General features: G+C 47.9%; 1 protein-coding gene across 5 annotated transcripts in view; it reads left to right on the forward strand.

Annotated features, from left to right (window-relative positions):
• The window catches only part of LOC126522554 (dual serine/threonine and tyrosine protein kinase-like), a 127,307-nt gene that overhangs the window by 69,200 nt on the left and 34,239 nt on the right, over positions 1–23,868 (forward strand). The gene's annotated exons all lie outside the window — the stretch shown is intronic.

Raw genomic sequence — 23,868 nt, forward strand, 5'->3', positions numbered from 1 at the left:
TGTACAGCTGCAGAAAAGATTGAGAATTTCCAATTGTTTCGTGAGTTTTGTCAAGTTTGCAGAATGTGGACTTCGTGTGAACACTCGCTACAGGAACGTCAAATATTTCGGGTTTTCAAAAGCTTGATAAGCACTTATCCAGCCACTTGAAAATATTGTCTGGTGCATGAAATCATTAAAAACTAAGAAAGAAACGAACCCGCTACATATACGACACACTGACACCGACTAAAGACACCCAACCGTCTACCTTCCCACTGTTCTTGCTAAAACATTCTGCACGTTATATAAAATTGCACCACAGTTGCAATAATTGTTTCAAGACGCATGCGACACATTTTAAATAACATTAATTTCAGCAGTGCTTTTGCTGTTGATGCGCAATCGTGTTGTGCACAGTTGGGCAGACAGCGTCCGAAATTGTCATAACGCAGGTGACGGGCTTCTATTTTACGGATGGAACCATCGAAGATATCGCGGCTCGCTTGGCGCCAAATATTCCAGTCGGCGCACGTTCGCTGAGTTGCAGTCGACTAGCGTAGGTGAGCTTACGACGTCACCTCATTTCCTATGCAGGAATGTCTCGAGCATGCTGACGCGCTCAGTCGATGCTCGTCAGCCCCGATCTGACCTTTCGACGAACCTTGGTTTCGCTTTGTTCGCATACCTGATCAGACGGAGCTAGCAAAGTAGAAGCTAATGCCGACTTATAAAAAGCAGACGGTTATAGTCCCGCACGTCGGAGAAGCGACCAAGGTACGCTGTTGGGCAGAGCAGCGCGTCTCGAAAGTCCGCAAGCGCCTTGCATTTATCGAGGTGAGACGTTATTTCCTTCTTTTTCTTTTTCTTGCAGCGCGCGCGTGCGCAGCAATGTACAGCGCTGAGTTTGAGAGAGTTCGACATTTACAAGAAAATGGCGTTGTAACTCGCGCATTCGCAAGCTCGGCTTGACTCTAACTTCGCCTGGAGGACGTCTTTCGGGCGCAAGGTGCCGCCTTTGGCTGGAACGTCACTTAGCGCGCGCTTCATTAACGCTTCTCAGACCTCCCCGCTGTGAGCAGAAATGCTGCTTCACTCCGTTTCCGTCGAAAGATTCCCTAAAAGTTGGCTGTTCCAGATCGGTGCTGTGCTGTTACAGAATGCGGGATAAATTACGGTGTTCAACGTCCCCAAACTGTACACAGCTGGCTGCGCAGGAAGTCTCATTGGAGGAGGGCTCTGAAATAATTTCGACTACTTGGGATCGTTTAGCGTGCACCGATGGCCCGGTACACAATTGGTTGGTTGGTTGGTTGGTTGGTTGGTTGGTTGGTTGGTTGGTTGGTTGGTTGTTTTCTCGCTTTCTTGTTTGTTTGTTTGTTCGTTTGTTTTGTCTTTTGCATTCTGCCCCATCTGAATGCGACAGCCGCGGCCAGGAGTTGAACCCAGAACGTCGTGCGCAGAAATAAGCTACGACAGGTCGCAGAAGGGGAGTAGTGAAGGGGGGGGGGGGGGGGGGGGGGTGTCCTTAAGATTGAATGAACGTAATCGGTGAGGGGGGAGGGGAGGCTGTGGTACGTGGAGGCTGTGGTACTCTCTTTTGCTCATGGACATCCGTAATGACCTAGGGAGATTCATCCACTGGGCCATTTCCGTGGTCTCTCTGTTTGCCGAGGTCTTACAGAGCCCAGTGATCACTGTAGCTTCAGTGAAATGACGAAAATGCGTGGTGTATTCGGCTTGGTGTGGCTATGGTGGCCATCACATAAACAATCCACTACGTTAACTGCTAATGGGTTGGCGTTTCTTAGCCTTATCCTGAGCAGTAATCAGTAAAAAACAAGTACGTCGCCGATATTCCCACCGCACGCAAGACAGGCAAGGTGAAACTGTGAAACACCTTTTGTTGTGATTATTAGCGCCAGTGCTATACAGAGTTACCCGAAACCTCTGTGCACTGTTTTCTGTGGCGACTGTCTCAGACGGTTAAAAAAATGGGCAATTTTCGCCAACCACGCTCGACGCCTGTGACTGACATCAGACTTTGCGTGATAATCACCAAGAGAACTGTCGGCAAGATTCCAATAGTCGACGTTTCGTTCTTGACCTTATGGAGCATGTTATAAACATCAGTGTCTGTGGCTGGCATCAGTTCCCGGAAATAGTGACTCAAAGTGCGCTGTGAAATGCGTCTCTGTTCCTGTTGAGTTTCCCGTACTTCATTTTCCTACAGTGTGGAAACATACGTTAACTCGAACAGAAATGTCGTTTGGGTGCGGGCTTTGTGCACTTATGTCTTGAAACTGGTGCGAAACTCACTCCAGCAATGCGTTATGCTTGGAGTAGGGCGTTTATAATTTCTTTCCTTCAATACGTGTTCCCTAAAGTCACGTTTAAAGAGTTGACTGTCGTAAAGTTTGGGTTGTAACCACGTCATCTATCCAACCGAAAACCTTGATGTACACCGCAGCTATTACGAAGATCGGCGAGCAAAAACTGTCTAGAGTCCCTTGTGGCTTATAATCTGAGACCCGAGTGGTATGCAGAAACACGCTTCTTCGCCGAAGCCCCGCGTCGTCGACTCCTTATACGCGTATTTGCTTTCCTTTCCGAGTCCCGCTCGGTTAATGCAGGCCCCGGTTCACTGGCTTTTCCGCGAAGTGCAATGGGGTTTTCTAACAAGCGAGGCAATTGCGAGCTCAGCAGTCAAGCCAAGGTACTCGTTCGCTTTTCTATTGTTTCTTTTTTTCATTCGTTCTTCCCTTTCCCTTGAGGTTCTGCAAGCAATGACTAGTTCCCTTTACTCCAGCCCGCATATGAAGGAATGTTTGATAGAAAACTTTTTTCCAACGCTGTAACACCCGAACCCACTGCCACAACAATAACAAAAAAGAACTTCTCAACATTTCTTTCTGGCCACGAAAGTGCATTGGTGCAAAAGCAACAATGAAACGTTACCTTAGTAAGAACTTATCCAAATTTGCCGGAGGCAACCAGAACAATGCAAACAATAGACAGCTTTAGTTAGGCGTCCGCAGCAGCTATGCGTACGCAGCAAACACGCGGTCAGTGCGCATGCGCAGTACGCCGGAGCACGCACGGTATCTTGCATGAGCCCGCAGCTTTTCAAAAGCTGCGTAGCGTCAGCCGACATTGCGGGACGTTCTCGCGCGTTCTCGCGTGTCCACGAGAGCGCATTTTTCGATATCTCTCTTGCCGAAGATATGACTCCTGCTTGTGGTTTCACTTCGTGGCGGCTGATATTGGCTGCACAGTTTCAGTAGGTGGCATATGGCGGCGCTGAGTAGCACACTACTGGTTCCTACGCGTGCAAGTCGGCAATCCCCTCCTCAACTTTTGCGTCCGGCCAAGTATTACAGTTTTAGTTACACGTACGTAGAGGCTTCACGTACGCAAACGTGAAAAGCCTACGTGCCTTTCGTGCACGCCATCTGAAACGCTTTTAGCTACACGTACGCTACGCACGCCAAGAGGGACCCCGTAGCTACACCTATCGGGAAATGTGAACACGGCGGTAGCCAATTCAATCCTGTCGCCGCGTTTCGATGCAAGCCGACTGCGCGCGCGCGGCCCGCTATCGCTTGTTCGTGATCTCGCGGAACTCCCGCGCGGAGCTGTCTACGTGCGCAAGAAACGCACGCAAAGAACTGAATCTCACGTACGTCCGTGAGACGCGCGCGCGCCCGCTACGTTGTACGCATGCGCACTGCTGACACGTAGAAGCTCTACGTACGCAAAGCCTCTACGTACGTGTAACTAAAACTGTCTATTGTCGTATCGTGCGCGCGCGCTGCGTACGTGGGTGGTTGCGGGCGCCCAGCTAAAGCTGCCTAATATTTCTGTCAGAATATTACTTTTACCTTTTCCAAAGAGCCACGACCGATTGAAAGAACGTTATTGGCAACGCATTTGTTTAGCTTATTTCAGGCTCGCTGGCGTTTAGCAAGTCTTAGCACCATACATCCCCGGGCACGGGCACTGGACATTTCGTTGTGCTTTGGAAGAAATCATGCGTTCTCGTCACGTCATGTTCTTTCAGTTCTGGTACTTTTATTGGTCTCGCGTTCTCGGATATAACGTCAACGCGTACGGATATAACGTCAATCGCAAAATCTTGTGGTACACAGGGAGCCTGAAACCCCGAGTAGCTTGGTGCATGAAACTCACGGTTATGGCATTCGTGGATGTGTGGGTACAGCCGTCGCAATTTGCCGCCATGTTTTGGGCCTGGTTCCATTCGTAACAACATGGCCGTTTGCTGACTGTTCTTGCGTCCTGCAAATATTTTCAAGCCTATACTGCTCTGTGACTTAATAAAGCTCTCCTGTATCTCTTGTCCTTCTACTTCTGAACATGGCCACTTATTTCTCTGGAAATCCCTAAATTAAAGGAAGTTAAAGCTTTGCTTTCCTTTTTTGGTGGTTTCGTGAAACATTGCCTTTCGTGACACTTCCTGCGCCTTGCGAGTTCTCGCACAATCGATTTGCCATTTGAAGTGTTTCTACGCCTCAAGTTGTCGATTAATTCGTCCTCTCCCTGCAATCTGCTGTCCTTCTGCAGGTTAGCTTCCCCGGGAAGGCGTCGGTCGCGGATTCGATCTCCAGATCACTGCAGGATACTTTTTTTTTTGGTTCAACTGCGAAGCATTCCTTCTGAGCCGAATGGGTCGCCTTTGCAGCTTCGTGCTACTCTCAGATGTACGAAATCTTTGCGTTTTATTATTGTGCTTCGAGCATGTGGCGTGTGTCGCTTACTGTCTGCCATTGAACCGGTGCGGTTAGGGGATATGTCTTACCTTGGTTTCCAGCGGAATTCAAACTAGGGAACCGTATCGTCGTGCACGCTACGTATACACGCAGGATATATATAGGCACCATCTGTGCCGGTCTGAGTGAAATATGCCATGTACTGCGTGTTCCAGCTAACATTAGCCGAGCTGTCCAACGGAAAACAAAATTTAAGGAACATGGTGCAAGATACAGATATAAAACCTACGGCGTTTGGTTGTCGAGGTCTGGAGACCAAACATGGTGTCTTAAAATCGTATCTTGCACCGTTCTTTTTTTTTTTTTGTTCATTGAACAGCGTGGCTAACGTTAGCTGGGACACTGTATAGATGGTTATGGCGTGCTAACACCACCATAAAAAACACTATATTTTGTGCTGAAACCTCACGCCATAAACGTTCGCTTCACTTGGTCTTATCTCCTTCGTCTCCTGTCCTGTCACTGTTATCGCTGGCGTCGATGTTTGCGCAGTGGGCGCGTTGACACCAGAGGTCTCGTTCGAAGTCACAGACATCACCTCAAAGACGCTGCTCGCATCCTTGCACGCTGCCATGCGGTATTTGCTCTCAGTCCTTCCTCTCTCTCTCTCTCTTACTGACATCTTTTTTTTTTTTTTTTCGCTGTGCCCAGTCATGTCTCTCAAGAACGGCTTGTTCTCGATCTGCCAATCTGTGATTGATGTCAACGGCAGCGCGCCGCATTCCCATATTTTTTTTTTTCATGATATCGCGAGGCATCTTCACCAGAAGTGCAATGGCGCACAATACCCGTCTGGTTACCACGGGTTTTTAAACAGGCGCATCGGTTTCACAGCCACTCATTTTTTTGTGCTTTCTTGTTCCCTCTTCGTGCGCTGTGCACAACGCCGTCTTCAGGTTATGCGACCCGTAACAATATGCATAGGTATATACCATCAACGATTCCTGTAAGCGATCTTTTCCTACTTTATTTCATTGTCTAAACCTCTCTCCACTTTGCGACAGCTTCGTCAGGGACCTCCTTTTCGAAAAAGACCCATACATCCCACATCGAATATTCTCATATCAACATATGTGGATCCCATATAAACACCTGAATGTTCCCATACATCGTGTGGCGCATGTTTCCATATGAGCCCCATATCCACATATGGATCTCGTATGGGAACATATGGGAATCTCGTATGAAAATCCGCGTTTTGCCATATACCATATAGGACTCGCCCCGTGTGATACATGGGAACATTGAGTTTTTTCTATAGAATACCCATATGATTATATGGCTACGTAGAAACAAGCATGGGAACTATTATATGCAAATGTGTTGGCAAGCGCATATATGCATCTAACACTGTCCAGAACCGACAGATTGCACAAAGTTACATCGTCGTCGTCATCATCGTCTTTTTCACCTGCTCTTGGTCAGTAGAAATAACTGTTCCGAAGCATTAACACCTGGCGGCAGAAACATGGGTCATGCGTAACATGCCCCATTTAGGATACATGGAAACATGCGGGTTCAAACGGGATCACCATATGATCGTATAATCATACTGCAACATGCCCCGTATGTATGATATATGGAAACGTACAGGATTTTATGTGGAATCCCTATGTTCTATGGGATATGGGCTTATGTGTTCTTGTTTCCTTCTTTTTTTTTCTATAAGGCCACAATCCTTCGCTGCGTCAGCCGCACACTGCTGATGTTTGCTCGTTAGTTTACTCGTTCGTGTGACTTCGCTTCTTGGTTCGCGAAAAAAAAAATACATTGGCGGGGCAGTCTCGTGCGCGCAATCCCCTTGTGTACGCCTCAGTTCTGCCGAGCTCCGATGTCACGCACCAGTGACCCTCAGCTGCGTAGATGCGGAGTTGTGCGGAAGATTGGCTTCGACTGACCTCAGCTCGCTGGATGCCCTGTTTCAGGACACGAAGGCTAGAAACAGGGGGACAAGATGGGGGAGGGGGGGGGGGGGGTCGCCTGCCAGATAGGCGCGATGCATCCAGTCTCCTCTAGAGCCCGAGTTGCGATACGTAATACTCGCGATGATGCCCCGGCCCTATCGCTATTCGCGTCCACCCGGCGTGAAACACTAACCCACTTGTTGATCTGTATGTCGTCCTGCGAGTGTATGCGAACACAACCCGGCGTGGAGGCGGAGGCAAAGGGAATAGGCAGTCCGTCGCGTATAGTGGTCTCTCTGTAATGGCCTTGCTTGCTGTTCTTCGTGTATGTAACAGTGGCGTGGTTCGCCGGAGGTCACGGACATGCTATATTCGTAAAGGGGGGAAAATGAGACAGCCACCCAATCATAGCAATTGCTACGAAGGAAACCCATACAGTTTCCTCGAAAGAAACGCCTCGCAGTTGAAGAAAAGCCGCCTGGTTAGCTCAGATGGTAGAGCGGCTGCCCCGGAAACGCGGTGGTCCCGCGTTCGAGTTCTGGACCAGGACAAAGTTTTCTTCAACTGCGAAGCGTTTCTTTCGAGGAACCCGTATGGGTTACCTCTGTAGCAATTGCTATGATTGGGTGGATGTCTCATTTTCCCTACATTAATTACTTCCCTCCATGTTGCGGATTTCCGCAGAACTATTACGTCATGCTATATTCGTGTACAGACGTTGTTTCAACCGTGGAACGGATTCGTGCAGCAGGTCCGTGGAAACAATCACGCGTAGGCTCCTTCGCAAGACGTCTCTTGTGCCATCCAGTCGAAGATGAACACTCGGCTCTACCAGACCTTAGCCATTTGCGAGATCCCCGGTAGCCATGCCGGCAGAACTGGGATAAATCTGTTTGGCCACAAGCACATATAGCGAACGTGTTTCGTCGGAAGAAGGAACTACGCGATCGCAGAGTGGAACATCACTGCCAAATGGGACTAAGTTCGAGACAAGCAGTTGCTCCTGCAAAATTACTTGAGAATTATCCTGTGTTTAGTGTGGGGTCTGTCTGTCCTTCCTTGAAAGGAACTTACCACCGGCCTCCCCTTTTGTTTGTTTGTTTGTTTGTTTGTTTGTTTGTTTGTTTGTTTGTTCACACAACGCCTACTTGGCATCACATGGTGGGGCAAGTGGTAACACAAGAATACATGGAATTTACTAATCTAATACGTCGGACGTATTCGGTAGCTCTGCGACATGGTGGCGTTCGCACGCTTTCACAATGCAAGTACATCCTCCCTGTATGAGGCGTATGCTTGCCCAGGGAATTTTATGCGCTCACCGAGCTTCTTCTTCGCGACCTCAGCGCGAACAGCGGGAGTGGCGACAATCTGCCGAAGCTGTTGCGTGAACGTCGCCAAAATCGGCAAGATCTGGCTCATGGTACCAAAACCAGAATTTCGCGACATCGGACAAGTGGAACGGGACGTTCCGCAACTTCTGTGAACAGTCCCCCTTGTTCAAGTCGCTTACGAGGTCGTAGTTTTGGAGCCAGTCCTCGACGGCATCCCCTCGTAGACCGGCGAAGACTTCTGGGTCGCGCTGGCATCCATTGATGGTCACGACGGATGGAGAAGGCTGCAGTGGAGTGGCGGCACTGGATGTGCCCGGATTCGCTGGAGCGAGCATGGCCGGTGGTGTGATGCAGCGACCCGAGCGGTGCTCTACTGAGAACGTGCGAGAGGTCGTGGGGTACGAAAAGCACCTCCACCCCCGATAAGGAGCCGCTGGGAATGGCTTTATTCCAGCCGAGCTCGTGCTGCCACCATGAACATCGTGCTGTGTCGTTGATGATATATACAGATGGAGATGTAACTTGGATACGTAGAGATGATGATCACAGTCGGGCATGTGTTGCGCTCACACGGCATAATGAAAGAAGACATATGTTATTCGGTGATTCACTTAGAAAGAAAAAAAAAGTGAATTAGAAGTAGCAAGTACTTAGTGAATACATTTTGTCTTTTTTTTTTGTCGTTCAGTTATCTTTAGTTCAACATGGTTCGTCGACCTAACTGCTATTGCAGTGGCCACATGTGCGGCGTATATATCCCAGCTGCTTGACATTCTCCTCGAGCCACTCGGCTGTCGAAATGTCGCCGTCGTAACGTTGGTGAATATGTAATCTAGTGGCTATGTAGCATGAGTGTTTTTTCTTTTCTTTAACTTACGGGATCGTGAAAACAGTATGCGGCGTTGAGACGGTTTGAAAAAGAACCAGATTGGTGTGAATTCTCCTTTGACGTAAGTGTGTCTCAAATTGCAATTACGCCACAGCCTGCTTCTTCACAAGAATATTAGTCAAGCGATATAGCGAATATGTATAGCGAGAACTGGAGAGGAGCCTGCCAAGCTGTCGCTGCGGCCACGCTAGTTGATCCAAAGATTTAAGCGAGACATTGCAACTACTTCGTTCTTTTGTTCCTGGAACGTACTATTTCGTTGGACTTCACTTACAAAAAGCCCGGATAGCTTGCGATAACATTCATCCGAATTGGGAACTTCCACGAGAACTAAGTCCTTCCACGTTGTCGTGGAAATGCCAATTGTCCAAATATTACGAAAATTATCGGAAAATTAAACTGTCGTCGTGAGCTTACCGAAATTTTCGCCGAAGTGTTCCCAGAAAACTCTAAGCGCTTCGCGCGTGTGCACATTTCAACTACACTATGTTCACCAGCCCCTCGTAACTTGCTGAGCCAGGTCGCCGTGCGCTACCCGGGGCCGTATTCTGCCTGCGCCCACAAATTGGCGTTCCTGAACAGCTGCGCACATGCCACACCGTGGTGCGTAGACCGGTACAAAGAAGAGGACTTAAAGAGCAACAAACCATCCAATTAATCCAAGTACTCCTTATAAGCCGGATCACATATGGCACCCCGTATCTACTCCTCAAGAAAGCTGAAATTGAAAAACTCAACATCATCATCAGAAAAGCAATCAAGAGCGCACTAGGACTTCCCAGTACGACCTCAACCACTAAACTCCTCAAAATTTGCCTCCATAACACCTGGGAAGAAATGAGTGACTCGCACAGAGCCAGCCAGCTGGAACGCCTTAAGCTGACTCAAACAGGCAGGGCAGTACTTCGCAAGCTCGCATACAGCGAAAACTTCATAGCAGACTCAGACGCGAAAGCCCGATTTCTGCCACTTCTTCGTGACTCTATCTCACTCGCTCCAATACGTCGCAACATGCATGCAACATACCTCAAAGACAGAAGACAAGCAAAAGTTAGAGCGTTCAGCAAGAAATACTCGAAGAACCCCAACACGAGATAGACGGATGCGGCAAAATACCCAGGTAGAAGAGCATACGCAATTACCGTGACCAACAACCAAGGAAAGGAGCTAATCGCTGCCACCATACCGGCCATAAATCCAGAAACGGCGGAGGAAGGGGCCATCGTCCTCGGCATCGCCACATGCAAAGGCACAGCAATCATCTTGAGCGACTCGCAAACGGCATGTAGACACCTACGAAGAGGCCTCATTTCTGCCGCAGCAGTGAAGATTCTAAAAGAAATAACAAGACACCAAGAAATACCCGAAACCTACGTCGCATGGACCCCAGGCCACGAACACCTGGCAGGAAACGAAGCAGCACATGCTGTCGCCCGAGGGCATACCAGCCGGTATTGCCTGCCGCACGGTCTCCGGAAAGCGACGAGGGTGGAGGACGTCACCATCAACTACGCCGTAATATTGCAACATTACCGACTGGAAAGAAGAGAATTTCCTCTACCACATCCAAAATTAAGCAAGGAAGAAGCCACCGCCCTCCGCAGACTACAAACCAATACGTACGTCCATGGAATTATCATGCACCGGATGCACCCCACTAAATTCTCATACCTATGCCCATATTGTGATGTACCAGACACTCTCCAACACATGGTGTTGGTGTGCCCACACCGCGAGAAAAACAGTCAGGATGATGCCTCAGAACCGCTACAAGGGATTGAAGAAACGCGGGAGGCAATGTTAAAGGCACAGAGCCTGGAAGATCAGTGAAGTCTGGTGGACCGGGCTGCGGCATTAGCCAACGGCTTTCTGGACTAAGAGAGCCGCCCACCTATAGGGCGAAGAAAGAACACTTTCTCGCTGTTTCTCACAATAAACGTTCATTCCTCCTCCTCGCCCTTCCTACCAAGTGGCCGATCCCGGCAGTAACGGCTCTGCAGCGGCGATCTAGCCAATGAATCAATCACCAAGGGCGATAATATTGGACGATAAGATTAAATGGCCAGAAAATACGGCCCCGGCTCGTGTTCTTTAAGCAAAACAACTCCGCTAATTTAAGCTGTTTTCTCAGTTTGCAAATTTTTTTCAACTAACCGCTGCGGTTGTAGGGGCTCGCTGGCCTTCGCACTTGCGAACTTGTCGGCTAAAATTCGCAAGTTACAGCGTGTGCCGTAAGCCATTTAGTTAGCCTAAATAGTTCAGTTCTGTTCGTTAGTCGATTATTAGTGTTGATTTCTCGCGTCCGCCTACTTCGAGTAAACCTGCTCAAGGACTAGAATGGCGGTGTCTCCAACAGGCGATATTATAATTTCTGTGTGGTCTAAAGAAACACCCGGTATTATTTGTCTTTTAAATTTTGCAGACTTATGGCTTTGTGGAAGCTAGTGCAGCACTTTTAATCGAAACCACAAGTGTTTTTTTTTTTAAGTGAAGTTTCCTACGCCTAGCTCCCCTCCACTCTCCCCTCAATCCATTCACACACACTTTGCTGGAACGGGCTGCTCCCGTCTTGCCCAGTAGACAACACCATAGGTCACTGGGCATAATTTCCGAATATAAAAGAAAAGTTTAAAAATATACGAAACATAATTTGACAACTGTGCAACTTAGCAATAAAAATAAAACGATATCGCAATTCCGGAAACTGTATATTGTTTATATAGGTCTCCGCGTTAAGGGGACGAAATCGCTCAATTTTACAGAGCTGCAAAGTACGCCAGAAGTCTGCGAAATCGACATTTGCGAAACCCTCGTATAGGCAAGTTTAGGATTTTGCGGCGGCTGCAAACTACTACGTTACGTTTGTCCTATTTAGGCGATCTAACAGATGCAGTTTACAGAATGTTGCGTTATCCTTATTTCGTGCGAGTGTGCAGAGTTGCAAACTCTGTGCATTAACTTCTATAAATTTGTCGATTATCAGACAATCTCGAATTCGAGGCCCTAAATGAATACTGTATTATGGACATTCGGCAGAATTTAGCGCTCTCCTGTTAAATTCAACGCATTTTATTCAAATTGGTTTGGATGGTTGCCTAAAGAGGGCATTTCTACGTTTCGCGTGCGCTTGGTTTGTGAAGAAATCCGGGTTGACCTTAGTGGCTTTGGCGTTGCGCTGCTAAGCACGAGGTCGCTGGATCGAATCCCGGCCGTGGCGGCCGCATATCGATAGGGGCGAAATGTAAAAAAGGGAAGAAAACGTACCGGTGCACGTTAAATAACGCCAGGTTGTAGAATTTATTCCAGAGTCCCCCACTGCGGCGTGCTTCCTAATCGGATAGTGATTTTGGCAAGTAAAACTCCAGCATATAATGCAGTGCTTCCTCTAAATTACACTTCTCGTTTATTCCATGAATGCGGCTGACGACATGCCTTTGAGCAAAAGTAGAAATAACTCTCAGGCCAGTGTTTAGAGGAAGCAGCAGCTTCTAAAGCGTGTGTGTGTGTGTGTGTGTGTGTGTGTGTGTGTGTGTGTTAGTGTGTGTGTGTGTTAGTGTGTTAGTGTGTTAGTGTGTTAGTGTGTTAGTGTGTTAGTGTGTTCGTGTGTAGTGTGTAGCGTTGTGCGTAGCGTGATGTGTGTAGCGTTGTGCGTAGCGTGATGTGTGTAGTGTGTAGCGTGCTGTGTGTAGTGTAGTGCAGCGTGCTGTGTGTAGTGTAGTGCAGCGTGCTGTGTGTAGTGTAGTGCAGCGTGCTGTGTGTAGTGTAGTGTAGCGTGTTGTGTAGTGTAGTGTAGCGTGTTGTGTAGTGTAGTGTAGCGTGTTGTGTGTAGTGTACTGTGTGTACCGGTGCGGTGCGTGTAACGTAGCGTAGTGTGTGGTGTAGTGTACTGTGTGTACCGGTGGGGTGTGTGTAGTGTACTGTGTGTACCGGTGGGGTGCGTGTAACGTAGCGTAGTGTGGTGTGTAGTGTACTGTGTGTACCGGTGTGGTGCGTGTAACGTAGTGTAGTGTGTGGTGTACTGTGGTGTACTGTGTGTACCGGTGTGGTGCGTGTAACGTAGCGTAGTGTGGTGTGTGTAGTGTACTGTGTGTACCGGTGTGGTGTGTGTAAGGTAGCGTAGTGTGTTGTGTAGTGTAGTGCGCAGTGTGTAGCGTAGTGTGTGCTGTGTATCATCTTGTGAAGGCGTGATCTTCTTTCGTACGTCGCAATATTGTTTGTCCATATGCAGTATACGTAAGCAAAACGTCTGCGTACGAAGGGCATGGTGGCGCACACTGATAAAAATGCTTGCCTAAGTTGTATTTTATGTACTGATAACAACTTTGCTTACTTTTTCTAATTATCCTGCGCAAATTATCTTGAAGGACAATGAAAACATTGGTTCTATACACAACCTCCAATATACTGGCGTGTTTCCGGCAAGTTGTCTTCAAGTATGCCACAATCTTTATAAATGTTGACATTTCAAAAGCTCAGTGGACTGCAAATGAGAATGCTCATTGTTCGACTGCAACGTCTTTTTTTTTATGTAGCAATGCCAGAAACCCTGTGCGTCAGCAGGGGTGCGCATGACGCAGGCATTTTACGACTAACGTCAACGTCTGGACGAATATAATGAAATACTAAGAAGGTAATTTTAGTATATCTACCTTTATCACATGGCTCCATTAGGAATGCTAACATTTTTTTAGGGGGCGATTATCGCTTGTCATGATAAAAAAAAATGACGCGCGTCATTCGCACGATATGCAAGCAGTGATAGTGTTAAGGTAGGCAATCAGCAACCTCTATGAAAGATAAGCAAAATTAACCGCTTAAAGTAATGGCGTATACCGTATATACGTCATTGCTATAACCATAGATGAATGTGTTTTCTTCCTTTGACATTTTCGTGCAATGAGCGAGTGGTTCTCGATCCGGCAGTGGGAGTTTGACTTTCGTCCTCTTCCTGTATAGATCGCTGCCTTCCCGACAGAACTGCAAGCACCTCTTCACCGCATCAAGAGAAAACATTTTGTCAGTTGCAGTACGACACTCTCAATTACATTGGTAGTATTCTCTCGGGAAAGAACTTGACATCTCATGTGCACACGACAGGGTCTGCAACGGGATGGGTGTGCACATGAGTGTAGTTCTCAATATCGAGGGCTAAGCTTGTCCTTTGCATGTATAGACGACCAAAATTCCACGTCCACAACGCGAATAGAATAAGCTCTACTGAACGCCTATTAACGATATATAAAGTTTATATGTCTGATATTTTCAGCGTTAATGGCCATTTAAAATTTCATCCGCGCTCCAACGCATTTGACGTATTTGACCACTGTCGATTGCTACGTCTCCATTATCGTGTTAACCTCTCTCTCGATCGAATTTCTACATATCGAGTCTTTAAGATAGGGCTTTGAGACCTGCACTAATTGGCACGGTATTTCATCGCTCAAGCGACAAGGTCTTCGCTCGAGTTTGTACATTAGGTCCATCTGTGCTTCAACGTTTCTCCGCCCTGTAACGCCAGCAATCTGCGTCCTCATCTCCGTCCGAGATGATGACCCCTTGTTTCCCTCTCTCCATCCCCTCCCGGCATTCTGGAGTTGCTTGTCAGGGTAGTCTGGCTGAGGCTAACCCCCTATTCACAAACGAACCTGGGAACGAACTTCTTTCGAGGGCATCACCAAGTGGGAGTACCAGAGGCGTAGCCAAGGGGTGGCACACCATGCACGTGCTCCCCGCCCCTCCCAGAAATTCATTTAGCATCCGGCCTTTTAAGCCGCCTCCCCCTTTCCTCTCTCCATCTTCGGCCTGGTGGGTGCACCCCCCCCCCCCCCCCCCCCGCGAAAAAAAAAAATATGGCTACGCCGCGGCAGAGCAGTCACCCCTCCTGCGAATAAGAATACGTGAGCTTAAAGGGACACTAAAGTGAAAAATGATTTCTTCTGCATCAGTAAATTACCGTTCTACAACACCAAAAACACCACTCTTACAACGATAAGACGTTTGGTAAGCCAGAAAAAAAAGCAAGAACGAAATACGGGTGGCGACGCCTACTTAAGTTCCCGCACCTGGGGGCTGTGACGCCTTGGATTTTAATGGCATCTTCTAGGGCCTACTAACTATATATAGCGGTACAGATTGACTACATTGTGTTCTAAAGGAGCCAAGTATTAAACATGCCAAGTTTCGGGAACCTTTATTCAGCCAACGCGGCCCAAATGCGAAAACATACTCTGGAATCCCTGACGCCACGCTGACGTACCGGCGCAGGGGTTTCGGCGCGAAATTCAAATACTGATACTTGGTCCTTCATTTTCTCATCTAATAATCAAACTATTCTTCTTAAATGACTGCCTGCAGGGTTCTCAAACAATGCTTCATTAGTCTAAACAGATTTATTGTTTCGCTTTAGTGTCCCTTTAAATAACTCACAGCAGCGACTAAGGCACAGACCTTCACGCACTGCGTTCGAGTAGACGCCGAGAGAGCACGTTTATGTAATGCTTTTCAGGAATAGGCGCACCGAGTGTCATCGCTTGTCCTCTAAGAGCTCGTTCGGTGTGCACTGAGACAGCGCCCGGGAGCGGTCTTGGTGGCCATGGTCATTTAAATGCAGCGACCACTTCAATAGAGGAGTTGCGTTGCCCTTCACCTTCTTTTTATCACTCTAGAAGGTGCGGCAAGAAAACGAGCGTTTTAGAAAATACGAAAATTCATTTCAAAGAACAAGAAGTTCTCACAGCGTTCTAATCTGTTTTATTTATTTTTTGTTGGCAAAAGTAAATGCGCCTGCCATGTTGCGAGAGTTTTGTCATGCCTTTCATGCAGATTTGCCTCCCGATAGGGCACAAGAAGAGTAAGCTTGCTCCGGCTCCATTTTCCCCGAGGGAGTAAGGTTACTCTTTATTGCACATAGTTAATAACTCACGAAAAAGAAACGAAAAATAATGAGCCATTCCACTCTGACGGTGGATGAGCAGCGAAACTCTTCAGCACACGACCCAGAGGTGACACAGAATATTGAGCAAAGATACGAACACATTTATTGTTCTGATCGGTGGTCATCGTGACGAAAGGTACGCACACACATTTATCTACATACATTTGCGTGGACTACTATATACGGAGCCTCTGCATTACGAGAGGGATGAGCCATTTTTGCGGCTCGGGGTGGCGTTAGGGCAAGGAATCCACCAAGCCCATCGACAAGTACGTCCGGTAGAAGGAATGAAGGAAAAAATGTTTGACATTGCTTTCGTGGCTCCAGTTACGGAAGCCCACTCCACGCAGAGGCAACTTCCGAGCTCACATCAGGACCCCCTGTCCCCGCTGCACGAAAAGCCTACACTTTTAATACCGTCGAATTCCCTAGACGAGTCGACTAGAGAATCTGAAGACTGCCTAGCAACGAATCACAACCGTCGAATCCGTTGCGATACCACGCCGATGCTATCGCAACGCTTCGCAGACTCCGCCTCCGAAGCCCGATGGTATGGAATATGCAGCTGGATAACAACCTGTGAATCTAAGGTCGCCGTCGTTGTTCCGCAGCATTGTATGCTGTCCCATCCCCCCTTCCCCCCACTGTTCATTAGTTGAGGCTGTCAGGCAGTGGTGGGGGTTGTGGCCTTTTGTGGACCCGTCAAGAGTCGGTGTCCACGCTGCGTTGACGTCTCGATAGGCGCTGATGGATGGATGAATGAATGGGGGGGGGGGGGATGTCTGCCTCGGGGCAAACGTCTAATTAACTGCGAATCCAAAGTCACCGTCGTTGTTCGGCAGCATTTTATGTTGGCCCCCCTCATCATTAAATCAGGCTGTCAGGTAGTGGTAGTGGCCTTTTGTGGACCCGTAAACAGTCGGTGTCCACGCTGCGTTGACATCTGGATAGGCGCTGATGTGCGGGTGGGGGTTTGCCTCGTGGCAAACTATGGAAGGTGTCTGAACACCACAAAGGCGTCTGATAAACACCCTTGGGGTGTTGAGAGGTAACACATTGCATTTTTGCTCGCTTAGAAGGGTATGAGCTATTACTGACGATAGTTTTTGTTGACGCCGAACAAAAATGCACGGAAGCATAGCCACAAATTGTTCGCTGTAAAACAAAAACAAAAAACGCGATAGGAGTTTGCTGCAGGCCCCGCTCAATAATATCTCGCAACGCTGCCACGAACACGGAAAACTAAGGGCAACCGCGCGTCGACGAAGCTGGAGGTGCGGTCGCAGTCTCGCAACATGCCTCCAAGCGGCCAGCGACCGACCTCCAGGCGAGCCTGGGAGCGACGCTGCGACAATCGACGGCCGGCCGTGACTCGACCCCGCAGCGCCTATCGGAATGCACGCGCATTGCGAGGCCGCGAGACGTGCCGGAGCCTCGCTGGGGCTCTAACTCCGCGTCGCCTCTCCCTTATACAGACTCGCGCGCGCCCGCGCATTGTCCACAAGGCCAACACGCTAACACACACGCCCGCAAACACAAGTGGTCGCTGTTCATTTCAAGGGCGGAAACGTCGCCGGCGTGCCCGCACCAACAGCTGCTCTGGCTAGCCCCGGCTCGCGCGCTTCGGTCGAGCTTGAAGCTCGTACACCTGCTGCCACTGCTGTTGCTGCCGTGTGTTCTGTGACGTAGTATTTATGCGTAGTGTGCTCACATACACACGTAAAAGGTAACCTTCAGCGCCGGGGAGTACATTGTAGCTCCGCTTCTGAAAAAGAAAAAAAAGAACACTTACGTTCAGGTCCCCCAGGGGGTGCAAATGGGCGGCGCACTCCGAGTTCAAGACGACCGTGGGCGATGAGAGACGTATAGTCGGACGAGGCGCGCGCAGTCGTCGCATAGCGTGTCCACCACATACTGCTTGCATCACCGGCTCATGCAGCTGTGGCGAGCGAAAAAGAAAAAAAAAGGGGGGGGCACATACACACCGAGACGGCGCTTTGCGTTACGCGCTCGTTGGGTACCTTAAAGGTAGCTCGCGGGACAGGCGTTGTTCGGCGCTAGAACATAGACCGTGGTGCGGTGAGCAATACGCGGACAAGCCCGACCGGTGTCTTGATGCATGTGGATCAAAGACAGTGGCGGATCCAGAGACGGCCATACGTCCAGATCTCTTATGTCCGAGTCCTATAGCGTCGAGGTTCATTCTTCTCTTGAAGGTGCGACTATTGCATCATTACTTCCACGTCCCGTGTGTGTGTTGTCTGTGTGGGGGGGGGGGGCTTTCTTTTGTTCACTGCCAGGTCGTCACTACCTGAATACCAACTCGCCCAGCATTCCCTCCTCATAAGAAACATGACAGGTACTTAATCCGAAGAGGTGAATTGGGCCGCAACACTTTTCTTATACCATTGAATAAGGATTGTTTTGTTTGCGTGCGATAGCAGTATGGTGAGCCGAGAAACAGCTTGCCTAACGCGTGGATTTAGGCAAGCTGGTTCTGTATTATTACGATCAGCGCGTAACGGGAAAGAATTAACACGCAAGACCACGAAGGACAGGTGCTGATCTCGTCTTCTTGTGTATCGCCTCCCATTACGTGCTGGTCGATCATATCCTTCGGTTGTGAATGATTATGGTGATGATGATGGCGACAGTAATAATAATAATAATAATAATAATATAATAATATGAGGGAAGCCAGCTCCACCAGAGATATGGGAAGCTTAAATCTTGCCAACGGCACTTTGGATGGACTGTAGACGTTCATGTACAGTCGCAAGCAAAAGTTTAGAGACCACGGCATCAGAAAAAAAAATTAAGATATATAGATTAGCCCCGCGGCCTGGAATTTGTTTACTGCATTGTATTAGTGAAACACGCGCGCGTAGGCGTGCGCTCTTGATTTCAGCCGGAATGACCTAGCTGCCCAACAAAAGAAAAAGAAAAACGCGGCGCCTTTGGTCTCCAAACTTTTGCTCGCGACTGTACATGTGCCGTACATACGCCGAAGCTCTGTCTGATACGTTGCATTCAGACCCCGTGGTTTAGACAAAAGTAACGCGACGCGTTTGCTTGAAACCATGCCCATCAAGGGCTCCGCCGTGGTTGAGTTCCGCGACCGTCGCCCAAATGCGCTGCGTCTCGTATCACTTCCGCGACCTCTTCTTGCCTGCTCAGCAAGTCTCTTTGATTGACGGACGTATTGATATCATCCCCTCTTCCCCCGGCTTTCCTCCAACTCCGCCGTTGCGTTTACCGGGCGATCATCACATGCTGTCAACGTCTCCAAAGGCATTTGACGTAAGCCACATTTTTCTCATAACCAGGCTCATGCGTCGTGTATACGTAGACAATGTAATCTGCATTTAAATACGAGACCTGAATAGTGTGATTAGATTTGCTCACCCTTCTTGAAGACCATGGTTGGCCTCAGTTGCTAAAGAAGTAGTGATGCATTAAAAATAGTCTGTATGCTTTCTAAGAAGTGGTGAATGGCGTGGAACTAAGTGGCTGCTCCCTTTAAAGATGGCACTGCACTGTGCCCTGTGCGCTAAATAGTGTTCACGAATCGTAAGATGAACTGAACATATATGGTTGTAAAGCGGTTGTTTACCGGAAGTCTACGTTGTCACGCGGGACATCTTTCAGAACCATTATGTACGATTGGCAACTGTCGATTGTTTTGATTCGATTCCACCCCTCAACTAATTACAGCGTGAACGAACCAGCGGGGAACTTCGTACACTGTAAATATTTTACACATGCATGGATGTATAAAAGGTGTTCGGTTTACCCATGGCTAACACCCCCAGGTAGCACAAAAGAGATACGTAACGTTTTCGTAGCGTTTATCCAAGACGATAAAAACGGGTTAAAGAAGACACGAATGAGAGAACTTCGGCGGGAAAACGTCGTATATCTCTGCTAATGTCCGGCTTAATTACTTTCTTGAGACGATCTAGAACAGGTCTGCAAGACGTAGTCGAAAAGCTGGTCTAGAAATAGGATTGGGAAAGACACAAGTAATCTCTTTGGCAAAACTATTCGTAACCAATTTCTAAACGTTTTTAGGACGTTATCAAAAAGCTGGTCTAGAAGCGGTCTTGAAAGGTTTACGATCATCTGAAGCCAATTTTCGCGGGTGACGGGCGCGATCAGACATCGTTGTTCAAAACACGCGTTTAGTTTCGCCTCACGCGACTGGCCTATGCCGCGCAGACGTCGTCAGCCGCACCCATTGGCACGGCCTAGGCCAATCGCGTGAGGTGAAACTGATCGGGCGTTTCGAACAACGATCTCCAATCGCGCCCCAGATGAGTAGACGCGTCGGTGTTGACTGTAAGAGCCACGGCGCAGTGCCAAGCACTGTTCCCCGCATGGCCGGCGCATCCTCTACCAAGTTGCACGAAAATGAGCCTGTTAGGAATAATAAATCCTTAATACCGCCTTTAGTAAGCTACGATGCTTACAACCACAATGGGAATGACATCCTGCAAAGAACAAATGGCCACGTCTTGGCAGGTGGCCAGACCAAGCCCTTCATGCCAAGAGTGCATGAAATGAGAACATTGTGACAAAGCAAAAACACTTTATTAAAATGTAATGCTTATGCAAGGTTCGAACAAACTGTGTGAGAAATGCAAATAGAAGTAAAGGTACATCAACAATGACAAAAGTCGCAGAAAGGATTCGTAATGAACTCGAAAGCGAACATTCACTAGCACATAAACAAAATTCCAAGTACACATACAAAAATGAACAGAAAAACCTGGAGTGTACTAAAGTGTCTAATTTATCATAGTAAAGTGCACGTGCTATTAGATGGACTAGAGTTATGCAGAAGTGACATCGGAGCGAATGGAAGAAGTAGACTGAAAAATGCAAGAGTATGAATCGGATGGTAACTGCCTCCAAGCAATGTTACCTATCAGCTAGAAGCTTGAAAAGAGCACAAAGAGAAATACCACCGCATACCATTCCTGTGACAGAAATAAAAAAAATGGGAACAATGCAAAATTGGAAATATTGCCTTTAGGATATATCAAAGAAGGTAATGGCGAGAAAAAATAACCATACAACAAAAAAGCAGAAAGTGAAATTAGTACAGAATACTTAAACGGGGGATTCAGTGTAACAAGTGAACACTACTGTAGTACAGCGAACGATGAGACAGTAATGCTGCATCTTGCCACTCCAGAACGTGAGAAATGAATATGCAAGCCTCATATTACAAACTTACATAAACATGGAAATAAACTGGAATGCACTGGAAGCTGCATTTGTGTAACAAAGGAAGCAATGGTCATAATAAATAGTATGTGTTTTATCTAAAAAGCCCTTTACAAGAGGCAAAGTTGTACCTCTCTGGCAAAAACAAAGTTGCAACGAATAATTTGCAAACCAGCAAATACATTAATTAGCACACTGACATGTCCCACTTTGCGCACATCTCCAGTCTCCTAAAGTAAAAAAAAGCACTCTGAATGAGAAAAACTTTTAACACATGAAGCCCAGAGCAAATTCTTTGCCAGTTCACTCACACTTTCACATCCAAAAACATTTGCCACAAAGTCCAGGCACAGTTCCACTGATGTTTACCAATTCACCCCCGCTTTCACGTCCAAAAATATTTGGCACACAGTCCAGGCAGAGCTTCATAGATAAACAGCTTGAGAGTACCCTACTGATTATTGTGCAGTCCCGCTGCTGGAAATAGAACTGCCGCACATGCTGGTAGTGGTTTCAATGTAGACACACTTGCTGCCCTGGACAGGTATGCTCAGATATCTGCACTGGTGCTCCATTTTGTCGAAGTAGACACATTGATGCACTACGCTGGTAATTGACATGTATTGAATGCACGAGTATTGGCTTCACCAGAGAGACTTGCCCACATACCACCACTGGCATAATATGCACTTGCTCTTCACTCAGTAGCATTGAACTTAAAGTGTTCCCTATGTGGGAGCCATGTGTAAAACCGGTGTCACACGACCACTCTCGATCGCGATCACGCCCGATCCGGATCGAAATTATCGATGCGACTGGCTCACTCTCGTAGCTTGCGCAGAGGAGCCAATCACGACCGAGAAATTCGATTTGTAACGGACTGGATAGCGGCTAAAGGAGCCCCGTGTGAAACCGGTATCAAATAATGCACAGACGTACGCTAGGAAAATGTGTTGCACAAAGACAAAGAACTCCGACATGCCCTGTTGTGCGAAGCGCGCGAACAGAACACATGTGTGTGTGTGTGTGTGTATATATATATATATATATATATATATATATATATAAAACTGCGAGAGCGCTTCGCGAACTCCATGTACACACATGGCACCCACACGAACTCGGCAGGCCGCCGTAAAGCTCGAAGGGCGCACAGCGTACATTCCGACACATGTCCCAAACTGCGAACAATCGTACTGCCTAAAGCATACAAGTTATCTTATACCAAGGGCACACTCGACTCACGTATGCAGTATCCACAAGCGAGTTATGCAGCGTACATGCTGTATCCATTCGCCAAATAGTAAAATTGATAACAAGCACAAAGCTACAAGGGACTCAATACATTAGTACCATTTGAGGCGTCAAATAAAATCGAATTTGGCCGTTTCATATATTGGACACAATATATGGACACATGTGGTACCCGGTAATACCATGAAATACCCATCACGTGGGTAAAGGGGGCGAAAACACAATCGAGAACCTGAAGCGCAAACGATAAAAGCACGGTATGGTGCACGCAAAATTCTGTCAGTGCGCTGTAGCGCGAGGGAAGAAAATAGGGCGAGCACTTGACCTCACCTTTTGGGATACCGCACTACTACTGAATCATTAAAAAAAAAAAGCCTGTTTGAACCAGTTCCCTTGTCTGCAACACTCTTGCTAAACGGGAGACTAAAATACCACGATGACGGCTCTATTGCGGAGATCGGCAAGGTGCGCACAGACAGAAATTTTGCCGCCTTTCTTCGCATTCTGCAAAATGCTTTCTTGTTAGGATCACGCATAGCGGCCGATCCCGACGCTAGGTACACACAGGCACGATTTCGTCCCTCTAACTTTCGTCCTTATACTGCCCTTAACGCCTTAATTACAGCGTCAGTGAAAAGGCGCCTCACATAACATGACAATGAACTTGAAGTGCTGATTAGTGCCCTCCACTCCGCGCCCTCCAATTGAAAACACTACTGATTTCCAAATTAAACTACACAAACAGATCGCACAACCCAAACTAATCACAGAACGTCGTTTTCTTGACGGCAAAACCCTGCAACACTTACATGACAAAGGGCAGCGGCAGCACATTCAGAACAGCCGCTATCATACCACAGCGCAATGCAAATGCGATAACGCTATTATGCCCGGCTCAAATAGATCGCACAACCCAAGCTAATCACAGAATGTCGTTTTGTTGACAGCAAAGCACTGCAACACTTACATGACAAAGGGCAGCGGCAGCACATTCGGAACAGTCGCAAACAGACCATAGTGCCATGCGAGTGCGATAACGCAACTATGCCCGGCTTCACGAATAACATGGCCGCCTTGGTCACATAACAATTGAAAACACTACTGATTTCCAAATTAAAACCACACAAACATATCGCACAACCCAAACTGATCACAGAATATCGTTTTCTTGACAGCAAAACACTGCAACACTTACATAGCAAAGGGCAGCGGCAGCACATTCAGAACAGCCGCAAACACACCACAGCGCAATTCGAGTGCGGTGACGCGACGACGCCATGACGACGCGACTATGCCCATCTATGCCCGGCTCGCCCGGCATCACGAATCACGTGGCCACCTTGGTCACATGATTTGACGACGGTATCGCCACCTTGCGCAAGGTTGGATCGCGTTGATGGGTTGTTGAATATTGTAGAAGCCGCTTAAGAGGCTGACGCGCCGTGGCGTGGCGGTGGCGCCTTGAGTCGTTTTCAAAACGTATTCACCCCTCGTTTTTAAGCTGCCTGGCTTCCAACGTTATCAAAACGTATTCACCCCTCGTTTTTAAGCTATCTTG

The sequence above is a fragment of the Dermacentor andersoni genome, chromosome 6 (genome assembly GCF_023375885.2).
Source record: "Dermacentor andersoni chromosome 6, qqDerAnde1_hic_scaffold, whole genome shotgun sequence".
Lineage (NCBI taxonomy): Eukaryota > Metazoa > Arthropoda > Arachnida > Ixodida > Ixodidae > Dermacentor > Dermacentor andersoni.